At 38.9% G+C, this 23,507-nt stretch overlaps 1 protein-coding gene across 2 annotated transcripts in view; it reads left to right on the forward strand.

Annotated features, from left to right (window-relative positions):
* The window catches only part of LOC107038408 (tyrosine-protein kinase Btk29A), a 61,134-nt gene that overhangs the window by 16,502 nt on the left and 21,125 nt on the right, over positions 1-23,507 (forward strand). The gene's annotated exons all lie outside the window — the stretch shown is intronic.

Raw genomic sequence — 23,507 nt, forward strand, 5'->3', positions numbered from 1 at the left:
CCGGATCAAAGCGAGTATCTAACGATGTTAGGGGAATTTTTCCTTTGAAGTGGCTATCAGAACGTGAAACTGACAGAGTCAACGTGGCGCCCGTATTCCTTCTCGATCAGCATGTCCTGAAAAGGGGTGGAGGTGGGGGAAAAAAATGAAGCGGTAACTGGGGGGGGGATAGAATAGGGGGGGAAAGGAAGAAGCCAGCTGGGAAATTGAGGAAATTTAAACGAGGTCAATGGACTGGGAAAATGAGTCGTCACTGCATAAATTTTAACCATTCAACTTTTGTTCTTGCATGAGGACATTAAAGCCATTTAGCAAAGTTGAGGAACTTTTATTTTCTTTCTGTATTTTTCTGCTATTTCTTCTCGACTCTCGTCCCTTCGCTTTAGAGTTTTGCACTCCTGGGAGTCTCATGTTGAGATGCTACCTTGCCAGACGTTTCAAACCCCCTTTTTTTTATTCAACTTTGACACAATGCCGATTCTTGGGGAGGATAGGAATGAGTCCCTCACGATGGCAATGTGACGTTTTGAATTCTTTCTTCCTCGGTATTTGGCAAAATTCAGTGGCAAATCGCTTCCGTCAATGGCTCCTTTAAAAAAAACGAGTGGAAAAAAAATTACAAAGCATGAGCGAAAAACAACGACGATAATGCTCGAGAAGTGAGTGTACCGTGGCTTTCTCGTATAAAATATGGGAATGTCAGAACACATAAATCCCTGACATTTTTTTATTCCGCGTTTTTTATTGATCGATAGTGCACGCGAGCAGAAAATATTTATGTGAAACATCGTGTTTGGTGGACGATTGACGATAACACGGTTAGCAATTTTATATTCCAGGTCAAGTGAATGGAGGAGAAAAAAAGCAGCTAATGATTTACGAAAGCTTCTCATTATTTTCACAATATTGGAGTGAATATTTTTCATGAATTTGCCACCACTGGGGAATAATGTTAAACACCTTGGGGGCGCGTTTATATTCATTGACCCGTGAATATGTTAATATCGTGTTCACGTTGAAGTGTTCTCTCATGAAACCCCTTGCACACGAGTTCTTGAACAATTTTCGACTCACCTTTATTGCCACGAAATCTTCGGTTTTCGTATTTCGAGGGTTGAAAATGCCTCAATAAATCTTTTTAGTACCTCAATTCATCTTCCGGTACCATGAATCACTCATTTTTAATTGTCGTATTGGTTATCCTCTTCCGGCATCTTTCATTCTTTTCAACTTATCTCGGGATGGGGAAAATGAAATTGCAATTTTTGAGACCCTCTCTGGAACAGTCTATGAAAAGTTTCCAGTCGAGCAAAAAAAAACTTGTGTCATTGCTTTTTTTTCCATCTCTTTTTCCTCTAGAGTTGAGTTGGTCGCAAGGAGGAGTGATGCAAGGATGAGACGTAAAAGAGAGTGGAAGTTGGGTGGGATAGCCTGACGACGATGGAGAAGTAGAGTTGAGGTTTCAAAAGTTCCAGATCTCGAATATTCGAGGGGAAAAGACATTGCCGTAAGATACTTGAACGGATAGATACGATGAATTATGATAATAAATTCCGTGAGAAAGAGGGGCTGGGGAAAAGGAGGAGAGTCCTCGAGAGGAAATGTGACAAAATGAAAACTAATAAATTAAGACGTAGTTTGAGACTTTGATTAAATTCATTGAAAAATGGTGAAAGAAAAAGAAAAGAGAGAGAGAGAGAGAGAGTGGTAGAGACAGGGGATGAGGGGGAGGGATAAAAAAACGAGAAGAACTTTAGTGAAAGAGTTTCTTTTCATTGTGAAAGTAATCTCTGGCAAAATCCAATCGTAGAGGCTTCTTGGACTCTCATGAAAAGCCCTGCAATTGTCCCTTGTATCCGCGTGAGTCTGGAGGATGGTGAATCTGAAGAAGGCTTCTACAGATGAAAGACCTGCAAGATATACATAGAAAAGTATCTTGATCGATTTATCCACAGACGAGTGGATCGCTCACGAATAATATTCCCACCGTCTGCAACAATTCCCACTATTGGAAATTTCAGCCAACTAAAGCATTCTGTCTCATGCCAGCTCGTAATTACCACAATGCCATTGAATGATATCATGAATTAAAATGGAATTTGACAAGAGGAGAAACCCTGCGCCTGCAGCATTTCATAATTGAATATATAAACTCAACAACAGTTAATCAACTGAATCAGCAAAGTAAGGAATACTGCTCACTGGGACACATGAGTTTGTTAAATGATAGTGACCCAATTGCTGCGTGATTAACCGTGACGTTACATTCATCCTAGAATTTGTCCCTGAGGCGTGTCTGTCCAAGTGCAAGACACGAATCCTCAACGTCGGCTGGATTTGTAATGAACAAACCCATTGAGACTGTGGCAGTTGATCTCAAGGTATTTTCAATGCGCCTTGCTACGATCGAACATACACTGATTTACAGTGACAACGTTGATACGTCCGGATACATCGGAGTCATTAGTGTTGATACAAGTTGCTTTGATCATCCACCTGCCTCACTCCCTACAAATACCAATTTCTCTATCTAGGTGTTGCCATCTTATTGCCTTACACCCAGTCAACCAATAACTGCTTTGATGTTGTAAAATCATGATTCCAGATTAGCTATCAAACCAACGCTGTCTCGTCGTACATCAAAATCGCTGGATTAATTATATTTTCGCTTGATTTTATCAACCTAATCATTTCAGGACTTTTTTTTTCTTTTTTGGTTGAACACTTCACATCAAATCACCCACATTTCATACGTCTATCTCTCGGCTAACGGCTGGTGGGTGCTCTTGTGGTCTTTGTATCCCGCAAAGTATCTCCTCGACGAGCTACGTCCGACCTTACCCCATTCGGTCCTAGACCTCGTTAAAACTTGATGCATGCTCCACTCACAGAGTTGCCCTCTCTTCCTTCACTCCCTTCACTCTCTCCCTTTTTCGGGCTCGTCTCGTGTCTTCACTCTCTCGCTTGGTTTCTCTTTTTCTCTTTGCCTAGCTCGTTTTTCTTTCATCCTTTTCTCTCCTGGTGGTTTTTTTCTTCTTCCACCATTCCGTTAATAGAAGCCAGGGCTTTCTCAACTCCGTATGAGAAGCCGGGATTTCTGATGTGAGGTTGAATTAAATTTCAATTATGCACATTGGCGTTATTATTAAAATTGTACTTTATGAATTTTTTTTCAACTTGCGGGCTAACTCGGTAAAGAGAGGGCAATTAAATTGAATTTTTCAGTTTTCATGGCACAGCGATGGGCATCTCATTAGTATTTATTTGAATCACCTTTTTCAAAGGGAGTCACCGTCCTCCTCAATTACATGAATTCGTGTTTAATGTAGAAGTTGAATTAGTCTTTCACTCCCGCTGTTTCTGTGCAAAGAAGTCTTTATTTATAAAAGAACACATTTACCATCCCTCGGATGCAAATGATGTCTAGGGTAACGACTTCATTGCATCTCTCTTCAATATTTAGATCCGACTGTTGTTATTTCCTTCTTCAAAGACTGGTCAACCCCAAACGTAGAAACTTGGGAGCAGAGAAGAGACAACATTGTTGCATATCCACTCGAGGATTTAATAAGCAACTCCATGAAACATCCAGTTGTGAAGTTGGAAGAGCCCCTCAGGGGTATAACCAGAGATCTTTGTCGTATACGACTCCATATAAAGGTGGCTTAGACCCAGATTTATCATCGTGTTCACCTTACCCCACAGCTAACCCACTAAACTCCTGAAGAAAATACCAATTTCTTTCTTTTTAACCCCCCAGTTATTTAATCTTCTTTTTCGTTTTATCTGGCAAACCATATCCTGCTTTACTGCCTCCTGAGAAAAACAAATATCTATTATTATCCCCCCGAGTTCTATAACTTCTCGGGAATGACAAATAACCCAGGAAAAGGGAATGACAAAACCGCATTCATTTGTACTCTGCAGTCCTGTAGATGTGAATTAAAGAGGCTGAAGTTTGAGAGATATTTTGTGGTTTGACATGATGTTTTGCTCATTGTTTTTTCTCATCTTGTTGTTTGGGTAGGGGAACAAATTCAAAATACCACAGGTACATGGTTTCTCAAACTATTTCGAATGGCTTCTGCTTAATGGGATTTAACTTTTCTAGAGTTTAGTGAGCTTTATTTAACGAACTACGTACAATAGAAGAGCATGGTATCTAACTTGAGGATTGGCAATGGCAGTATAGGTGTTGGCAAACGCTGAATGGCTATTGGATTCAGAACTTTGCTTTAAAGACTTTCGAGTTTACTGTACAGATGGGGAGGAGTGAGAGCTAGAAGCGTTTCAATATATTCCCTCTGTTCATCCAGAAGTTTCATTGCCAACGTTTCTGGATTTAAACGATCGAACTCCCTCTTCTCTCTCTACATTTGCAATCTTAAATTCCTGGCAAAATTTTACTTGAGACAATGAATTTTCCTGGTAACAATGCGAGCTCGTTAGTTCTTAAAGTGAATCAGCTAGCTTGAATTAGGTTTAAATTGTAATTTTAGCTTTAGTTTACAGTGATAATTGCACGACTGCGTTCTTGCTGAAGTATTTAACTGGATAAATTAGAAGGAGAAAGAGACAACTCATTCTTCATCTCTCAGGGGGGATGGGGATATCATTCTTTATGGAAAAAGTTATTCATTCTTCTGTTAAATGATTGAGCGTGGAACTAACTCTTTGAAGTATTTAAAAGTGTAATTTAACGCCAGGATTACATCGGCGCAAAGTAACTCGGGGATTAATTACTCGGCTCCATTGAATCCCATCAACTTGTTATTTGATTTTATTCTTCACTAGAAAATCGTCACCTTCAATCCAATTATGATAAATTTTATTATCATTCTCGGAGGGTAGGGGGAGGGGGATAAACCAGTTAGTGATGCTAATGCAATTATGAAAATCCAATCAGTTGGGAAAGTATGTTGAATGCATAAACAAGAGTCCTTTGAAACAACTGTGGGAGCACACCTGCGTATCTCCTCTCCTTTCATCTGAACACGTGATTAACCTGAACATGTGACTAAAAGTTTACCCCGAAACTCCAGAGGATTTAACCAAAAACTTTTGATTCTAGTTGACTGTGACATTTACAGGGGTGAGGAGTAAATTCGCAGATACGTATGTATCAAACACAGTTTCACGTACAAATACACATGTAAAGTACATCCCCCAGGAGTTTTCTACCTCCGGAACTGGCCGAGACACACTAGTCAACATCCAAGGTTGCTACCACATAACTCTTGCCTCAGCGACACATTCCATAGTCACTTTGGTATCCGTTGAGACACAAACCGTATTTCAGCACTACTCGAAGAGAGAGAGTTTTGCTTATGGTAGAATACAATATGGTCGGGAGATGGATTTCTATCACATTTATGGATTATCCGGGGAGAGGGATTCTCCATAAAAATGGAGATAAAATTTTCTGAAACAGAGGCTGACGGGAGAAATGCAACTCCTCTTTGTACTAAAAATTTTATCACCAATTTTGCCGTGTATCCAATTACGGGATCGTATTTTCTCATTCGATTTCCGTGTTTTTCCTATTAAAATATAACAACTAAATTTAATACGAAGACAATTTATAGCAAGCCTTACAAGGGTGTAACATTACGTAGAGTTCACGACGGCGACGCAGCTGATATGAACCCCAAAAAAGCCGGGGAAATTGTGAAAATTATTCGGCAAAGTTACATACTTTTAGTTCAAACGAGGGATTCCCCATAAACATGGAAACAAATTATTCTGGAACAAAGGATGACAGGGGAAAGGTGAATCTTCGTACTAAAAATTTTATCACCAATTTCGTCATGTTTCCAATTACGGGATCGTATTTTCTCATTCGATTTCCGTGTTTTCCCTATTGAAATATAACAACTAAATTTAATACGAAGGCAATTTATATCAAGCCCTGCGAGGGTGTAATATTACGTAGAGTTCACGACGGCGACGCAGCTGATATGAACCGCAAAAAAGCCGGGAAAATTGTAAAAGGTATTCGACAAAGTCAAATACTTTTAGTTCAAACAAGGGATTCTCCATAAACACGGAAACAAAATTTTCTGTACTGCTTCTCACGATTTCTCGTCTGGGAATTGGTATTACATACTTCCCAAACTCGAAAACTTGAAAAACACTACAGAAAAATATTGTTTCTGGGCTGTTGCGATGGGGTTTTTTTACTCGTGTGGTTGGCCAGTCCTAGCCTACGGCTCGGAGGCCAACACTACACGAGTAAAAAACCCCATCGCAACAGGCCGGAAAAATACTATTCCGGAATAAATCTGAAACAAAGGGTGACAGGCAGTGATAGGCATCTCCATCAATCATAATTACCGTTAAATTGTGAAGTTGTCAATTTTTAACATAAAGCTTAAAAATATTGAATATTAAATTAATCATCAATTTGTACATACAAATTTTGAAATATTCTATCAACCAATAATTTAGGTAGGAAGATTGACGATCATTTCAATGATCGAAAAATCAAGTATCTAAATTTAGAATTAGCTTGTTAATTAAAAAATTACATTTCCATATTATCAAATATTTTATTCACCATCAATCGGAAAATTTAGTTATTAAATTTTATCATATTTTAAATTTGTTAAATATAGTCAAACTTTGAACAATGTAAGAAGATAATCCTCCTTAATATTGTCCACATCTAATATTATTGGCCATCCCTGATGACAGGGAAAAGGCGACTCTTCATCCAATTAAGGGCTCGCGTTTTCTCATTCGATTTCCGTGTTTCCATTATTGAAATTTACCAACGAAATGGAAAGAGTCAGTAATTTTAATGACAAGGTAATAAATGTTCTCTTCTAATTGTACATAATGCACTGTGCACCTGCATTGTAGTGGTTTGTAGCTGAAATAAATGATCGTGAATAGAGGTAAAAGCTATGGAAATGGTTAATGTTTAAACCGTGCGTGGCTTTCACGTTAATCATCCGTGTGTTATGCCTCGAATCGTGTACATATTTACATGGCACAAACACACAGATCGGCCAAAGACCGGCTTCTCTGAGGGGAACTGGCTCGGTCAGTGCGCTGCCAAGTGAGGAGATGTTGAAGAAGGATATATACAAACGTAGCAGTGCGCGTATGTACACTGACAAGGCACGATAATGAAGAGCCTGGTGGATCAAAGTGATGTGAATTCATAATAATGCATGCGGTGCATATGTTAATGGTGATTGGAGGAGGATTAATAACGGTGAGCAGCAGACGGAGGGTCATTTGGGGCTTGTAGAGAAGTACCAAATTGTGGACAAGCATGAGGGAGCGTGAGTTTATGAAGCTCTTTGGATGTCGGTGGTCCTTCTGGAAGTTTGCTGTGGGACTTGCTGCAGGTAATCGCACAGTTCGCTGATCAATTCTAATGGGCTGGACTTTCTTTACTTCAATAAGCGGCAAATTCCACTTGACTGGAATTCATCAAGTTTAGTTGAACGTAACACAAATGGAATTTATCGATTGAATAAATATTCAACGTTATTTTAGCAGTCTGTCGGGGAACTTCTTATCACGTTATTGTTCTATCGACATTTCAGGGAATTTCAATCTTTGTGGAAAATCAATGGAAATTGTGAATTTCAAAACAATTATTCAAAGATGTTCTTGAAATTTCCATTGGTGGAAAAGTGAGCGCAATTTGGTACTGAATATTTAGGGCTTCGTTAAAAATCGAATTTAGTTGAAGAATTCTCGTCTTCTTCCTGCTTAAAAATTTGTATTTTCAATTAATTTTGATTGAAATCTATTGTTCACTGATTTTTTTCCCCGAAATCGAATGTCACTCTCTTGAAAATTGAATTTTTTTACAACACTTTAACAAAGTGCATGTAGACGAAATTTGAACATTCTTCCAAATCACAGTTCTCAAATAAATTTTTTCCCTTTGGCTTCATCTCGTGTTTGCGAGTGACAAAAAGCAATGAAGTATTGGCCGAATAGCCGTAATTTCTGTACCGACGAAAAGTGTGATCAGAAATGAAGTTCACACGGAGAGAAATATTCAATAAAAATTACGTATCTTTTCCGTAATTCCGGAGCGCAATGTGGTTGTATCAAACTTTACGGAACTGTCACGTAATTTTTACCTAAAATCACGGAATTTTTCCAGATCGTTCCGTAATTTCTACCTGAATCTCCTGTGAAAAATGACAATACCGTCACTTAAATTTTCTGAGTCGATTCTGTAATCGGTGAACGAACTGTGAGTTCCGCAATTTTTACTGAACATTTCTCTCTGTGCATGAGCAGAATTTCCACTGCAAATCTAACACCGTTAACAATACCAATCAATACTGGTAGTCTTACACTCGTTCCATCAGTATCGAAAAAAAAAAACAACTTGAAAATGCAATTCTTCAGAAGCAATTTAATTGCCGAGCCACTTGGACGTCCTTAAACTCTCAGCCGTTGGAAATATCAGAAAAGTGTCGATATACGTCATGAGACTCTCCCTCGAGCTTTTCATTTCCAGTTATTTCTCCTGTTTCTCACTGGTAAACGATTTTTCACAAAAGTTTTCGACACTCGGTGGATCTAATAAACGGAAGTTGGAGGTTGTAGAGTGGCAATTGCACTGGATATTCGTGGGAATCACTGGGATAATTATCGATTATTGGATCGTGCTTTCATGGAGGATGGTGGAAGAGAGTTATGTAGGTGGATTTTCACCAGGTGGTTCTGGTGGTAACCACGTCGATTGTCGACGCTGGACGAGGAGGGACAGTCACAATTACGTTGCAGTCTCGTTTGAAATTTACCGATATACATACAGGAATGGCCAGGAGAATGGCTATAATGGTGAAAACTACAGTTCAACCATTATTCCATTGCACGGTGAATTGTGAAGTTGTATTTACCCTCGACGGAATGAATCCCTCGTTGTCGTTTGGTGCCCTGTCTCTGATTTTATGAAGCGTTTATGGATAATATACTGCTGCCACGTGTACACGCGTTGTTTGGAACTTCAACGGGGATCCATCACCCTGTGGTTTCATTGGCTATTCAATATCCGGTTCGGGAGCTGGTCACTGTTATTATAAATTGATGCCTCCAGCTTCAGTCGATTATTGGATATTGGGTATTTGCTCAGCCATTTCGTGGAACAAATGATATTTGCCTGGCAGTTCTGTTGGGAATTTCGAATGAGACGGGTGATAAAACCTTTTTTTCTATGGCGCGAGGGATTTCGTGACTGGTGAGGAAGATGTTACCCATTCTCATTACAGGGAGAATCACTCGCAACAGCCCATTCAGGACTCTCGTATATATTTTTATGGGATCGTAGTGGAAATAAGTGCCTGGCACTCGGGAAAATGATTTTCCGGTCAATATTTCCTCGGTATTATGCAGCCAGTGTGTATCATCAATCACGTATGATATCCAGTGCAGCCTCTCTTCCTCAAAGACGCGAGTATACGTCCCTCGGATTAAGGTCACCCATGCACTAATATACCATAGTGTATATTCAACAGACTGTATAATCTCATCTCATCAATTTTACGAAGAATTCTCATGGTGTTATGGGATAATACCGCAGTTTGAACCAAGCCCCAATTCCATATTCAATTATCTGTGTACACTTTTAGCCGCTCGTTTCATTTATCTACAAATTTACAATTTTACCGATGAAAGTTTTCGTCGCAATGCCGCAGATCGATATCCATCAATTATTCAGATGCATTAAAACGTATTGCAAATATGTTTTGACGTTGAAATATTGGTTCATCCGTATGTGCTCCATGAGGCATATCAATTAGTATTTAATAACCATTGGCAAACGACTTCGGTGATCAATAGTTGGGGAAAATTCATTTTGTTGGCCATGCGGGCTCTATCTATAATGCAGAGATGAAACAATTAACAATATTCTATTGTTTGTAATATTGAGAATTTTTTTAATTTGAGTAATTGGGGTGAACGAGTGTGACTGCGTACGGAAACATTGTATTGAAAGTTTCGTGGAATTTTCATCTGAAATACTGCATTTTCTATTGGTGTCTCGTGGTAATGACAATGAAAAATTCTCTTTGACTAAGTTATTTTTTTCTTTCTATTCAAAACGAAAGTCTATCCACAGAGTGTCGAAATACAGACGTAATTTCTTTCTGGGGCGCTCATTTTTCACGAGATCCCCGCGGTTGATTCTCACTTAAAGAACTTGTAAAACTTGCAACTGCTACACAAGATACAAATACATACACCTGTTTCACACAGACACTTGGGTGTTAAGGACCTTTGATTTTTATTTGTGCCTCTTTTCTTCACGTCTTAACGGCCGGACGACCTCGCCCTCTTTTTCTTTTTTTTTCGCCTTCCTTCTTTTTTTTTAATGGTTTTTAAACTCCCCCAGGCTGGTGTTGGCAACCTGGAGGAAAAGATCAGACTCCTTTTTGCCTAGTAAAACTGCCCAACCAAACTCATAAATAAAAGGAAAACTGTCTAGCGTGATTGGCCCTGCGGCCACTTTGCTCAATTTTTTATGCTCATGCTGGCTTTTTTTTCATGCCATCGTCAGCATCAACGGATCTGGTGGGATGAAAGGTTCAGGCACTTTAAAATGAGAAGAAAATCAATTCTTCGTTAGCATTGTTCGTTGATAAATTTGATAAAAGGAGGGGAATTTCATGGATTTTTGCACATTCTCAATTAGAGAGTGTTCCATTAACAGAACAAAAGTGGATAAAATCCGATGCTTCCTTTGGGCATACCCGGAGCCATCGAAACCTTGTGTGAAATGTCACCTAGCCATTCATTTGGTAATACCGTCGCTAATACTTGCGTTATGAAAAAGATGAAAAGACTTGTGCAATAATAAAAGTAAATGAAATTGCAAGGAAATTAGCGTTGAGGTTTTTGTTGAAGCGAGGTCGTTGGTTATGGCTTGGGAGAAGATAATGAGCCGGGCCGAGCCCCTGAGCACAACAGAGCACAAGAGCCAATGTTTCAGTTGATGCCGCGCCTCAGGAACTCATTGGCCCAAATATATATAACAACCTAATGCCTTATCCATTCTCGCCTCACCGCCCTCGCTGTCATTCCATTTTGAAACAAACAGTGACACCAACACGGGAATTTCTATATACATCGAAAAGACCCCTGGGCGTGCATTTAGATTTTCTCGTGAGTCTACGACATATAACAAAATTCACGATATGCTGGGAAATACTGCGGGTCTTGAAGAAATTGAATTTATTCAGGATTTCTCGTTGTTGTTGCGAGTGGTCTTATTTAGAAAACGAGGAATTTTCGTCAGGAATTGAGGGTAGACAATGAGAAATTGAGGGGACTCAATGGGTCCCAGCAGTTCTTGGAACACCACAAAATTTTATTTAGAATTATATTCTCAATGTTACATTAAAATAGGGTTTGGAATACGGTTTTTTTTCCTTTTACTCTTCAATTTTTCCCTACTCAACATATTCTGTTTCTATTTTTTCCCATACACTTTAACCGCCACTAAAAATCGCAAACTTTACACAGTGCTTACTCCCTAACATTTCAGTCAGAGAAGTTGACTCCCCCCATCATCGACAACGTAAATGTGTTTGGGTAAATCTGTGTGTCCCTCTGCGCGGCGGGACTGCGCAGTAAAGTTTCTCTCGGCGTGTGAGAGTGAAACAGGCGGATTCTCTCTCTCTGTTTATCTCTTTCCTAGCTCCGCCTTTAATGGAAGAGTAAGGGCTTCCCGAACATTTAATTCCTTGAATTTTGGCCCCAAAGGCTGGAATGTTAGGGAGTAACCACTGTACTATTACTCGATCCACTTGATTGTTATATATGTTAATGAAGACCTTTAAAATGTTTAAAAAAATGGTACATTAAAAACGCACTATTCAAAAAAAAAGAAGCGGAAAAATTCGTGAAATTTCAGACTTCATAAAAAATTCAATGGAATTCAAAATTTCCAAGTCATTGGAAATCAAAGAATATTTACCTACATTTTCATAAAATTTGAAATTTTTCATAATGAAATTTCTTTCAATTTCCGGCAAACATTTTTTCAAAGTGAATTGTCATCATCTAAAGCGTTATTTAATGCATCACATTAATTCAAGAATGATTCAACTTGTAGAGCAATTTCAATATAGGAAAAACGAAGTGAATTGCTCCGGAAATTCGCAATTTACGATTGTACGTTAATGACGAAAGGTTTTTCCATAAATTTTCTGTCAATGGGCGAGTAAAAAAGGGGGTAACGGGGAAAATATCCAAAGTTGGATACAGGGTAAACGTTGTAAAAGAGGTTTTTAAACGTGATTCGATAGTCGTGGCACGACCACCACCAACACCACCCAGAGCCATTTTAGGAGTGTGTGCTTGGTGCTTTTCTCGATGCTCGCGCAGGCGATAAATTGGTCTCCCTTGTATTTTACCCAGGGATCGGTTCTATTCCAGCTATATGTTGTGTGCTATAGATCCGATATAAAACGTCGAAACTCGATAGCTCACTTCTACCTATGCTTTTATGAATTGCTTCGAAATATCGTGTATTTTGAGCGCGTACTCCCGCAACGACTTTTTTCATTAGTTTTTGCCCGGTTATGAGACAATGGAAGAATTGAAATGGGGAAAAAAGAATAGTTCGACACATGGATGCTCGAGTTTATGAGCAATTGGGGATTATAAGTTTTCTGCTGTTTGCTACATTATGCCATTCAGAGGGTTTTAGAGGTCCTCCATGTGGGTTATTACACGTCAGTGATACTCAAACTTTATTCGAACATTTTCCGAGGATTTTTTCATTTCAATTCAAACTAGTCGAGCGATAAAATCAAATGGAATTGATCAAATCTGTTTTTTAAAACTCGTTACCTGTTGAATTATTCCGACGATGAGTTATTTTAGAGGAAAATGTCAAGGGACGTGCTTCCTCGAAAATTTATTCCTCTACGAGAAAGGTCTGATAACTTTTCCTCGTAAAATCACTCATTCCCGACATAAATTCATGATTACAAAATGGGTTAAGTTCATTTGGACGTTAAAAGTTACACCCCTTCAGCACTAAATTCACAAAATTACGAGAGGTTGATACTTTTCGTCTTAATTACTATTATGTATTCACGTTTTTAATTCTCCCTCATATTCAGTTCATCACTCTGCACTCTCGGGAGTAGAATAAATCAATTCGCGATTGCATTCAGAGTGCTCTTGGTTCTACAGCGTAAATATTAAATCGTCAATTCAATTCATCAATTCCCCATTCGCTGTTATTATGAAGATTTCATGAATTGTGGTAACTAGTAATTGAGGTGAAATTGTGGATGTAATGATTAACGATGGTTCTGCACTCATATAATTTAATCATCGGTGATTGAAAAATTGCGTTTCAATTACAGGTTCGAAAATTAACACAATGAAGGAGTTTAAATATCGAATATGAACCTTTTGATTGAGCAATAAATTAGCATTGTTTACTGCGCTCCCGATACCCCATTTCCTCAAACAACTGATAATCGCAGAAACGAATATAATGATAAATTCCCCAGTCTTTTCAATCACACCAGCATTAATTTCATCACCGTCTCAATCAATAAAAATTGTTCTTGAATTCAGAGCAATATCCTCAATTCATAAAGAATTCCTTTCTCTCTAGACCAGAATCTTTTCACTCTCAGCACTAATAAAGCTTTCTTCCAGAAGTATTAAATATAAATATGAAATCGTCAATTCCCTTCATCAATTCCCCAGTCGCTATTATGAAGATTTCATGAATTGTGGTAACTAGTAATTGAAGTAAAAATTGTGGATGTAATCATTAACGATGGCTTTGCATTCATATAATTTAATTACAGTTTCGAAAATTACCACAATGAAGGAGTTGAAATATCGAATATGAACCTTTCGATTGAGCAATAAATTAGCACTGTTTTCCGCGTTCCCGAATATGACGATAAATTCCCCATTCCTTTCAATCACACCACCTTCAATCTCATCAACCCCTCAATCAATAAAAATTATTCTTGAATTCAGAGCAGTATCCTCAATTCATAAAGAATTCCTTTCTCTCTAGACCAGAGTCTTTTCAATCTCAGCACTAATAAAGGCTTTCCTCCAGAAATACTGAGTGCTGTATCATGGGAAATTGCACAGCCGAGTGAAGTTGACAGCCCCCAAAAGGAGAAGAAGAACATTCTCACCTTCCCCTCTCTCTCTCTCTCTCTCTCTCTCTCTCTCTCTCTCTCTCCTCTAACATTTAAAATTGTTTCTGGCAATTTATTTCAGTTGAAAGACAGCATCATCACAAAGAGAAAAACGCTATCCCCCTTAATAGTTACACTCGTGAAACATTTTCCCCACTTTGCTGTCTCCCTAGTTAAACCCGTTAGTCACTCTCTTGTCTCTCTTCCCCAGCCCAAGATACTGATGCTGTTACCTAGGGTCGAGGAATATACCAGCGAAAATATCAGTCACGACTTTTATTCTCCCGCGGGGGGTTCCAGGGGGACAGGGTATCCACGATGTTTTCATCCCCTCCCACCCCTCACCACAGCTTTGCATACATTTTTATTTCTTGCATTATACGTGAGGGAAGAGAGGGCCTGGTGCAATAGATACTCTCGGGGCTCGAGTATTCCTGCCTCTCCTTTCCCTTCTCTTTTTTCATGAAATAAAAAGAAGAGGAAAAAAAATATAAATGTTCTTTCGACATTTAAAACCCAAGACAATCACAAGTGAATTGCAAGTGACGTTTTGCAAACAGGCTTCAACATTCCAATCTCGTACTCCAGAGACTCTTCCGTGTAGTCTCTGAAGGTAAATTTTTTTCTCAGTCTTTGTCAGTTGGCTGTTTTTTATTCCACGAGTTTAGTGGAAAAATACTTGATACCAAGGTATGTGTCAATGGCATAATGTCGGTGTTCTCACGAGACAAATTATTATTTTCATGGTGATGAATATTTTTCCCCCGACACTTCATTATCTGGAGTACATTTTATCAATTTCACTCGGAGATAAAAGTTGAGGGAATTTGAATCATCATTTTAACGATGAAGGAAGTTCACTGGTCGAGGGAACTGCTTTAACATTAACTTTGATTATATTCTATTATTAAAAGCCTTTGGAAAGTAACATCTAGCCAGGTATAACCGCGGTAGAAGGTGAAACTTTGCTCCGACGAGGATAAATATCATGTGGAAGGGGAGAAAGAGCTGTGCAGAACAAGCTTGAAGAGAGGTGGAGGTGAAAAAAAGCCGGTGGAAGGACTTGAATTGAAACGAAACGAGAGGGCTGGGGAGGGGGGAGGGACAAACTGTAAGACTGTGTCGAGTTGGTTCAGTGGTCGACGGCTGCTAGTGGAATCTAGACGTCGGCCAAACAGTTGTTCATCCTGGTGAAACGTCAGTTTCAAACACAAGTTCATCTCTGTAATCTTCTAATCGTTATTAAATCATTGGATAGCCAAGTGGAAAGTGAGTTCCAAGCGAACCGGAAAGCCTGGGTGGGAGTGGGGGACTCTGTTGATGTTACTTGTGTAAATTTGAGTGGTTATCAAGGTGTAAACTCGAAGGAAATTACAAATATGATGGTTATAAGTGCCCTCAAGCAGGTTGCCAATGCTGCCACCAATGCCGTACACTCGGCTACCGGTACTCATGGACACGTCACTTCCGGTAAAACATTGTACCATTTCCTCTCCACTTGTTTCAGTTTTCCTTCAATTTTCATTTTATTTATTTCAACCGTTATTTTGATATTTCATATCTCGTTGCTTCTGTCGGAGCAATTCCTGGGGATATAAAAATCCCGAGTGTCGATCGCAATCGAGTCCATAATGAAAGAAAACACGGGAAATAAAATGAGAAATATCAGCGAGCGCAGATAGCGAACACCTGTGTGTTCAAACTTTTCATGACAGTTGTGAGGGAATATAATCAATACATTATGTTGAATATCAGTGGCTTTATTATCGCGCGGGTATTTCAGGTAAATTCAATGGGTCAAAGGGATGTGGGCATGAAAATGTTGAAAAAAATTGATTACATTTTGCAAATGTTGCCGGGGTAATTCGAAATTTTCGGGCTTGACAAGTACGACGTGCAGCATTTGGTATCACTATGCATTGAGTTTTCAAACTGGAATGAATGCTCAGTAGTGTCCCTTTGCTATCTCTCTATAGGGGGGTAATTGTCAGGATGCATAGAGCTCGGTTAGTTTGCCCTCCGTGCGGAGCAATCACGAAATGTCACAGCTGTTTGTTACAAAAGTGAATGGAAAGTGACGGGGATTCCCAAAACATGGTGACATTCACTTTTTTCAGCCATTACCATTTATTCATTTTCATTCGTTATTTCATTCAACGGCTATTTAACCTCGCAGCCGGTGTTATGGAGAGCTATTGCGTGAGGTCATTGTTCGAATTATGATCATTCTTCGCGCTCTGATAGAAAAAACAACTCGTACCGGTTGGAAAATGGAAGATAAAAAATTGAGAACATGAAAGACGGATGTGCCTTTCTTGGAATTTGTTTGTTTTTTTTTTTCTCCCTTTCCGCGAGCCACCGAGGCGTCCTCATCTGTAACTCGTTAATCATTAAAACGGCAAAGCAAATGGCAGCTGAAGAGCCTGACAAGCGAGGCGTCCTGGCACCTCAGTGTACTGTTTCACCGGGGTTTAGGCGGGGGCGGCTACATGGAAACTCCTTGCGCAAGCCGCAACTTTGCTATGTAATCCCCTTGGCTTCATGCAGTGGGCGAAACCCACAAACTTGCTGAAAGAATGGGTGGGACAGAGATGGGGAAAAAAATGTACGGACTGGTGTTTTGGGTTTGACATTCTAGCGTGGCTTGAAAATTAAATGATAATTACTTGGACCATGGGGTTACCAATTTCAACCCCCGCAGGAACCAATTAGCCTGAATTTATGGTCTTCATTTAAATTCACCACAACGTTTTCAATTGAAATTTTCAACTGTGCAGTTTTAACTCGGGGACCTCCCCGGGAAATATTGAGCAACTGCGGTGTATGAATTTTCGGTGGAATATTGTGTTTCAATAAGGAATTGTCAACGAAATTCCAGGGGAAATTTATTGCAGTCGTAAATAACGATTGCATATTTGTTCATTGAAGTGGTGTGCTTCTTTATTGTTAATGATAATATAAATACCAGCGAACGGGTGCTTCGCGCCCTTCACTAGATTGATTTATACTATTTTATCTTATTTTATTTTCATTTCTGTCTTCATAATTAGATTAATTTAATTTTACCCATTCTCACTCTGATTATGCATATATTTTTCCCTTAATTCACAAGTTACAACATTGATTGAAGTGGAATTATGTTAAAGACAAATGAAAAGTGTGTTTTTGTGATCAATACAAACACACAAAACAAAAGTCATTCGAAAACTCATTCGGGTAATAGAAAAATCTCTCCATGTATTCCTGAAAATTGAGAAAATCTATTTTTCCCTTCATATGGGGGGAAGGATATCAGTACTCCTCATTCCTATTGCCGGATTACAATGATTACTATGAAAAGAAAATGAAAAAAGAATCGAAAAGGATAATCGGTTAGAAAATGGATTTTTTCCCCTCTTTTACGTTGGCGGAAGCTTCGAATCACTTTTTTTCTTCAATTATTAGAGGGATATCAATATTTCAGCGAGAAGAACTTTTAAAATGCAAAAAACAGTGGGCGACAAGTACTAAAACAATGAATTTGTCAATGTCTCCGGAGAGTTTTAAAATCGATATAGGGGAGGGTGGGGCAAAACGGCCCCCCTTCAATTGTCAATAACTTGTGAATGACATTGTGAAAATTCCCAGTTTCAACTTCATTTTGAAGATAATTTTTCATTCTTCAAAACGAGCTCTAACTCATCCCAATCGGATTATTGAATCGGAAAATATTGACGATTGAAGGGGGGCCGTTTTGCCCCATCCTCCCCTATTTTTTCGAGTAATGGAAGAACACCTTTAAATTCGATTTCTACCCTTGTCTTTTGACAAAATGAGTAAAATTAATGACAGAAATTGAGAATCGGAGACTAAAAATTTTATCGCATTATTATTAATAATTGCTGTAATAATTTGCTGTTATCGGGTTTTGCGAATTATTTGCGTCGGTGGGTGCAACAGGGCCTTTCCGATGCTTTGCTCCCAAGTTACATCTGGTAACATCTGGACTAATAGGAATCGATGCACGCGGGTGACAGTATTCCCAACACTGTTGCTCCAGGGATTGTAATTTATATTCGGTCACGGCTGGTTGAGCCCCATGTTGCTCGTAAGAACCATACGTCTGCGGGGGTTTTTTTTTTCAAGCGCGTGGCAAGTATAACGGTAAAACTCTCTCTGGCAAGGTCGAGAACGGCTGTGTCTCGGTGGAAGTGCCTCGGCACTCGGTGCTCACTTGCCTGTGTCGGATGTTGCGTTTTTATTTTTGTTACTCACATTTTCTTGACTTTTTAGGTCCTATTCTTCCATGTGACATGAAAACTGTACTATCGAAAAATGAAAAATACTGCTTTTCCGGGGGTTTACTTCATGCACCCGTTATGCTGTCCTGGAATTGCTCTTTTATGAAGGATGCGGTTTTCCATTTTGTGAAAGGGAGACGGGGAATATGAGAGGAGTAGCAGACAGGGCTTAGTAATTATGATGAAATGAGACGACTCCAGGGGAAATAACATTGCCGGATTAAAGATATTGTTATTCGTTCAAGAAGGTTTTTTTCGCTGAAAAGGATAATGTTATTCGCATTTTCTTGTCTTCTTATGGACTATTTTTTCATGTGCACTGTTAAGTACATTTCCGCATTCGAAATATTTTTATTGATTCAAAAACAGCTCTTTCCTCTTCGGAACGTGATTTTTTTTGTAAAATAATATCTAGAATTATCCTGGTTCGCTATCAGTGACGTCACAAGACGTGGAACGCTATATAAACTCCTGTCTTCTGTGATATTCAGAGCAAGAAGTGCATTTTTTCTTACGTTTTTTAAAATTAAAAGTTTATTAAATTTTTACGTTCCATTTTCGTACGTGACATGGAAACTGTACTATCGAAAAATGAAAACTACTGGTTTTCCGCGTTTTTACTTCATGCAGCCATGGCTGTCCTGACATTGCTCTTTTATGAAGGATGTGGTTTTCCATTTTATGAAAGGGAGACGGAGAATACAAAAGAAGTAGTGGACAGGGCTTCATAGTCCCGAGGAAACAAAATGATTCCGCAAAGGAGAAAACATTGCCGGATTGAAAAAATTCTTATTAAGGATGTTTATCCAAAATTGCAAGTACTTAAAAAAATTAATTTTTTTTCAACTGAGAGATGAAGATATTCCCTTCACTTTGATACAAATTTCAATCCACCAACCCATGTTCATTATTTAGATATGAAATAGACGAAATGCATCAAATGCATGCGCTAACATGCGCTTATATGGGGCAGAATCATTCAAATATTTCCTCTTTTTGCTCGGGTGCCCCAATTTTTCTCTTGCCATTGGATTCAGTATGATTTTACACATTACCTTCTATTTTTATTTCTATTTTTAGAGTCTTCTAGTAGGTGAATTATCAATTTGAACATAAATTTCATAAAAGCCCGTGTATAAGGAAAAATTAATTTAATCATTTCTGCCGAAATTATTGCGATTAATTCTTTTTAGCGTTAGAAAAGTTAGTTTTATATGTTCTTCTTTCAGCCGAAAAAATTACGGAATTTTCCTTCTTCATTCCCTCCGGAAATGTTTATTTATTCTTTTACATGAAATTCCATTTTTTTCTTCTCTAATTGATTTTTAACTGAGAGATGAAGATATTCCCTTCACTTTGATACAAATTTCAATCCACCGACCCATGTTCATTATTTAGATATGAAATAGACAAAATGCACCAAATGTATGCGCTAACATGCGCTTATATGGGACAGAATCATTCAAATATTTCCTCTTTTTGCCCGGGCACCCCAGATTTGTCTCTGGCCATTGGATTCGGTATGATTTTGCACAGTACCATTTTTATTTCTATTTTTAGAGTTTTCTAGTAGGTGAATTATCAATTTGAACATAAATTTCATAAGAGCCCGTGTATCAGAAAAAATTAGTTTATTCATTTCTGCCGAGACTATTGCAATTAATTCTTTTTAACGTTAGAAAAGTTGGTTTTATATGTTCTGCTGTCAGCTGAAAAAATCACAGAATTTTCCTTGACCATGAAAAAAAAAACATTTACCGACAATTTACCGACACCGGCTAAACTTAATTCAACAGAATTCTCCTCGTTCCATAACACGACATTATTCAGGACAACGAGCGTAGTTTTTCTTAAAATTGTGAATTTTTAGTGATGTAATTTCGTTCAGTTCACGCGTTCCCCACTTTTTCCACTCGTTTTGTTTCATCCAGAAAGCCCATTCTATCCGACATAAAAAATTGGAATTCAATTGTACGGATATCATAGCATAGACTCGCAATAGTCTAAAAACTTCAGCATCTGATGCCGCTGTATCGGATACCAGAATATATCTCGGAATCCCCACCTTTTTCCGAGGAATTTACATCACTCACTTGTCGACACATATCGAACTCCCTTTGTAATATTGCAGATATCAGCTCGAATACGCTGCGATTCGCTTCTACTTCCAGTTTCGTAACTCTGTGTTATAGTGAAACGGTAGCATCTCGAATGGATTTTCATATGCCTTCCTGATCAATAGCTTCCGCATTGCATTATTGAATGCGCCGAATCCTTTATTTATTTTTACTCATTCAGAAACCCACCGAAAATGGAATATTGTCCATGGATACCGTGTTTGCCTAAATATTTGACCGTTTGCGTCATACGACAATTGCGCGTGCAGTGTTACATTTCCCCATTGTTTGATCGTCAAATATACTTTCGAATATCAATATTTATTCACCTAACGAAAGAAGAAAATTGTCTTTGTCATGCACTTGCGTCAGTGATCCACTGTTTCAATCCTCCACTTTGTTCCCTCGAGCTGTGGATCCACCAATCGCATTAATAAGACATTCAATATGACGATGAGTGTCTGAAAGTTCCCGCGGGGACATAAAAATATTCAGCATTCAACACGACTCTTTTATGGCCCTCTCAAAATTTCATCGAGTTCAATTCACTGAAATTCAGTTTCTCATCACAGTTAAGGGCTCTCAATGGTCTTCACCAACTTAAATTACGGCTGATATATTCCTCCAATGATATTTTCAATGGCCCCCGCAGTAACCTGGCTCATTATTATCAATTTTAATACGTGATAATGAACTTGGAATGAGGATGTTGATTCAAGAGAATTCCTTTAAAGAGGACCAACGGTTTTAATGTTATGTCACGGAGATACCACGCACACAGCAATTATTTCTCCCCCAGTTATATTACACTGATCACAAGCCGGCATTCCTTTAGCAGAATCAAATGGTCTTCCATAACAAACATGAGAGCCTTGGCAACAATAAATAATAGAACGAGACAAATGCTGGAATTTTCATCCACAAAAGGTCGTTTCCTTCTTTACAATTCTGACACCTTTGGCGCATTATCATTATTCAACACCAGCATTCATTACAAGGACACTGGACTCTGGGTATCTTTTTACATGGCCAAACATCACTTATACAGCGGATACGTGCATCGTTGGCTTCTACCTGTAATCACCAAGCACAAACGATTATCTGCGATCACCTGTGAGCACTGACGTTGAAACATGTTTCCATTTCAATGAGCATATCAGTAATCCCCTTAAGCCTGAAATATACCTCGCAAATAAATATTGAAGTTTGAGGATTGTATACTCTGGATACACAATTATTCAATTGCTGATTTGATGATGAACTTCAGAGTTGGCGAGTGAGCGGGAAGAATACACAGCGGCATAAAGAAATGGCTGACACAGCATCTAACGTTGTATCGGAGGGAAAAAAAATCCCCCCCCCCAGATGAGTTCTGGATGATCCCAGATATAATGGGAGAGAGTGGAGGGAGACTCCTTCTATAACTCCACCTCTTTCGGCGCTTCGATCGGTCGCTCTGGCTTGTTGCCAAAGACTCTGGCTATTACGAAATCCATCGAGAGTATGAACCATCACCTTGATGTGGTATTGGATAGTGTTGGTAGTTCCATTGACAGTCAGCCAAATCGTCAGCCGTCTCTAACTCCCTGTCGCCCCCCCCCCCGCTCTCCCCCTTACTTTCCAATTCACGCCGACTTCAATGGCTGCAAAAATGGCCACGAATGCTTAATGAAACGGTAAAATCCCCCTCACCCCCGCTCGCTCTAGTATTCTCAAGATTATCCTTCGGAGATGAGATTTCTTCGCTTCCTCGGGATACCTGGATTCTGGATTGTGCATTTTTATTCTGTTGTTCGTGGGATTTTAATAAAATGGTAATGTTGTCATTATGAAATACATTGGCATTGGGACAGAGCTGAAATAAAAAATGATTAATTTTGAATTCAGTCGACTGTATACTGGGGGAGTTCGTCCGTTTTGAGCACATCTCCGATATTCCACTATTGAATTATTCAGAAACGAAATGTCTCTGGGAAAAGTGGAGAGAGAATGAAGAGAGGTGAAACTACTCGGCTCCAACTTTGTTCCGACGATCCACTAAATTTGTACCAAATCCACGCTTTTCCATATCTAAAAATGTATCTGGGCTTTTTTAAAACTGCGGGGCTGAACTTTGGGAGAGTAATGAAGTATTCTGGTGTATCATCAGAATGAAATGAGTCTGTTGGAAAAATCACTCGTTCAGTGGAGGACTATCCATTACTCCATTGCGTTCAATATTTGCTGGTGGAAAAATTATATTAGCGGTGATTGGAGCTGTTTTAGAGCCGAGATTTTACAACGCCTGGTTATTTCAACGCGGGGGATCGGGTCGATGCGTCGCATCAGTCGAGAGGGCACTTGTGGAACACAAATTGCGACCCAATAATGACAAAGTGATCGAGTTTTGTCGTGTTTGCAGATCGATTACCGCCCGTGTAGCCGGGATATCCCAGTAAATAACGCGTTTTGTTCAATCCCTGCTATTCCTCTCCCTTCGTTCACTCTTGGCTTGCACGGGAGAGTCCTCGGATTGTGTTTCTCAGGAGCTGTAACTTTGTGGGTCACTTCTCAATTGCGATTTTCCACTGGTGAACGTTTTTAACTGACATTTTGATTAAGGATGATTAATGAATAATTCTGATTAATGATGTTGACGTTTTTAGACTATTGCGAGTCTATGCTATGATATCCCTACAGTTGAATTCCAATTTTTTAAATGTCGGATAGAATGGGCTTTCTGGATGGAACAGAACGGGTGGAAGAAGTGGGGAACCAACGAATTGAAAGAACGTGAACTTTCCGGTTTTCGTTGAATATTCTTGCGAAATTGTTCAGGAAAATAGAACTATCTCTGCTTTATCGTTACGGGTTGCATGTCATGAAATTACAAAAAAAAAATACATTTCCTCAACAATCTGACATGAACATTTTGGAATAGAGCAATATTCATGGAGTACGTTACTCGTTAC

This window comes from Diachasma alloeum, unplaced genomic scaffold (assembly GCF_001412515.2).
Source record: "Diachasma alloeum isolate Michigan unplaced genomic scaffold, Dall2.0 Dall_scaffold_00280, whole genome shotgun sequence".
Lineage (NCBI taxonomy): Eukaryota > Metazoa > Arthropoda > Insecta > Hymenoptera > Braconidae > Diachasma > Diachasma alloeum.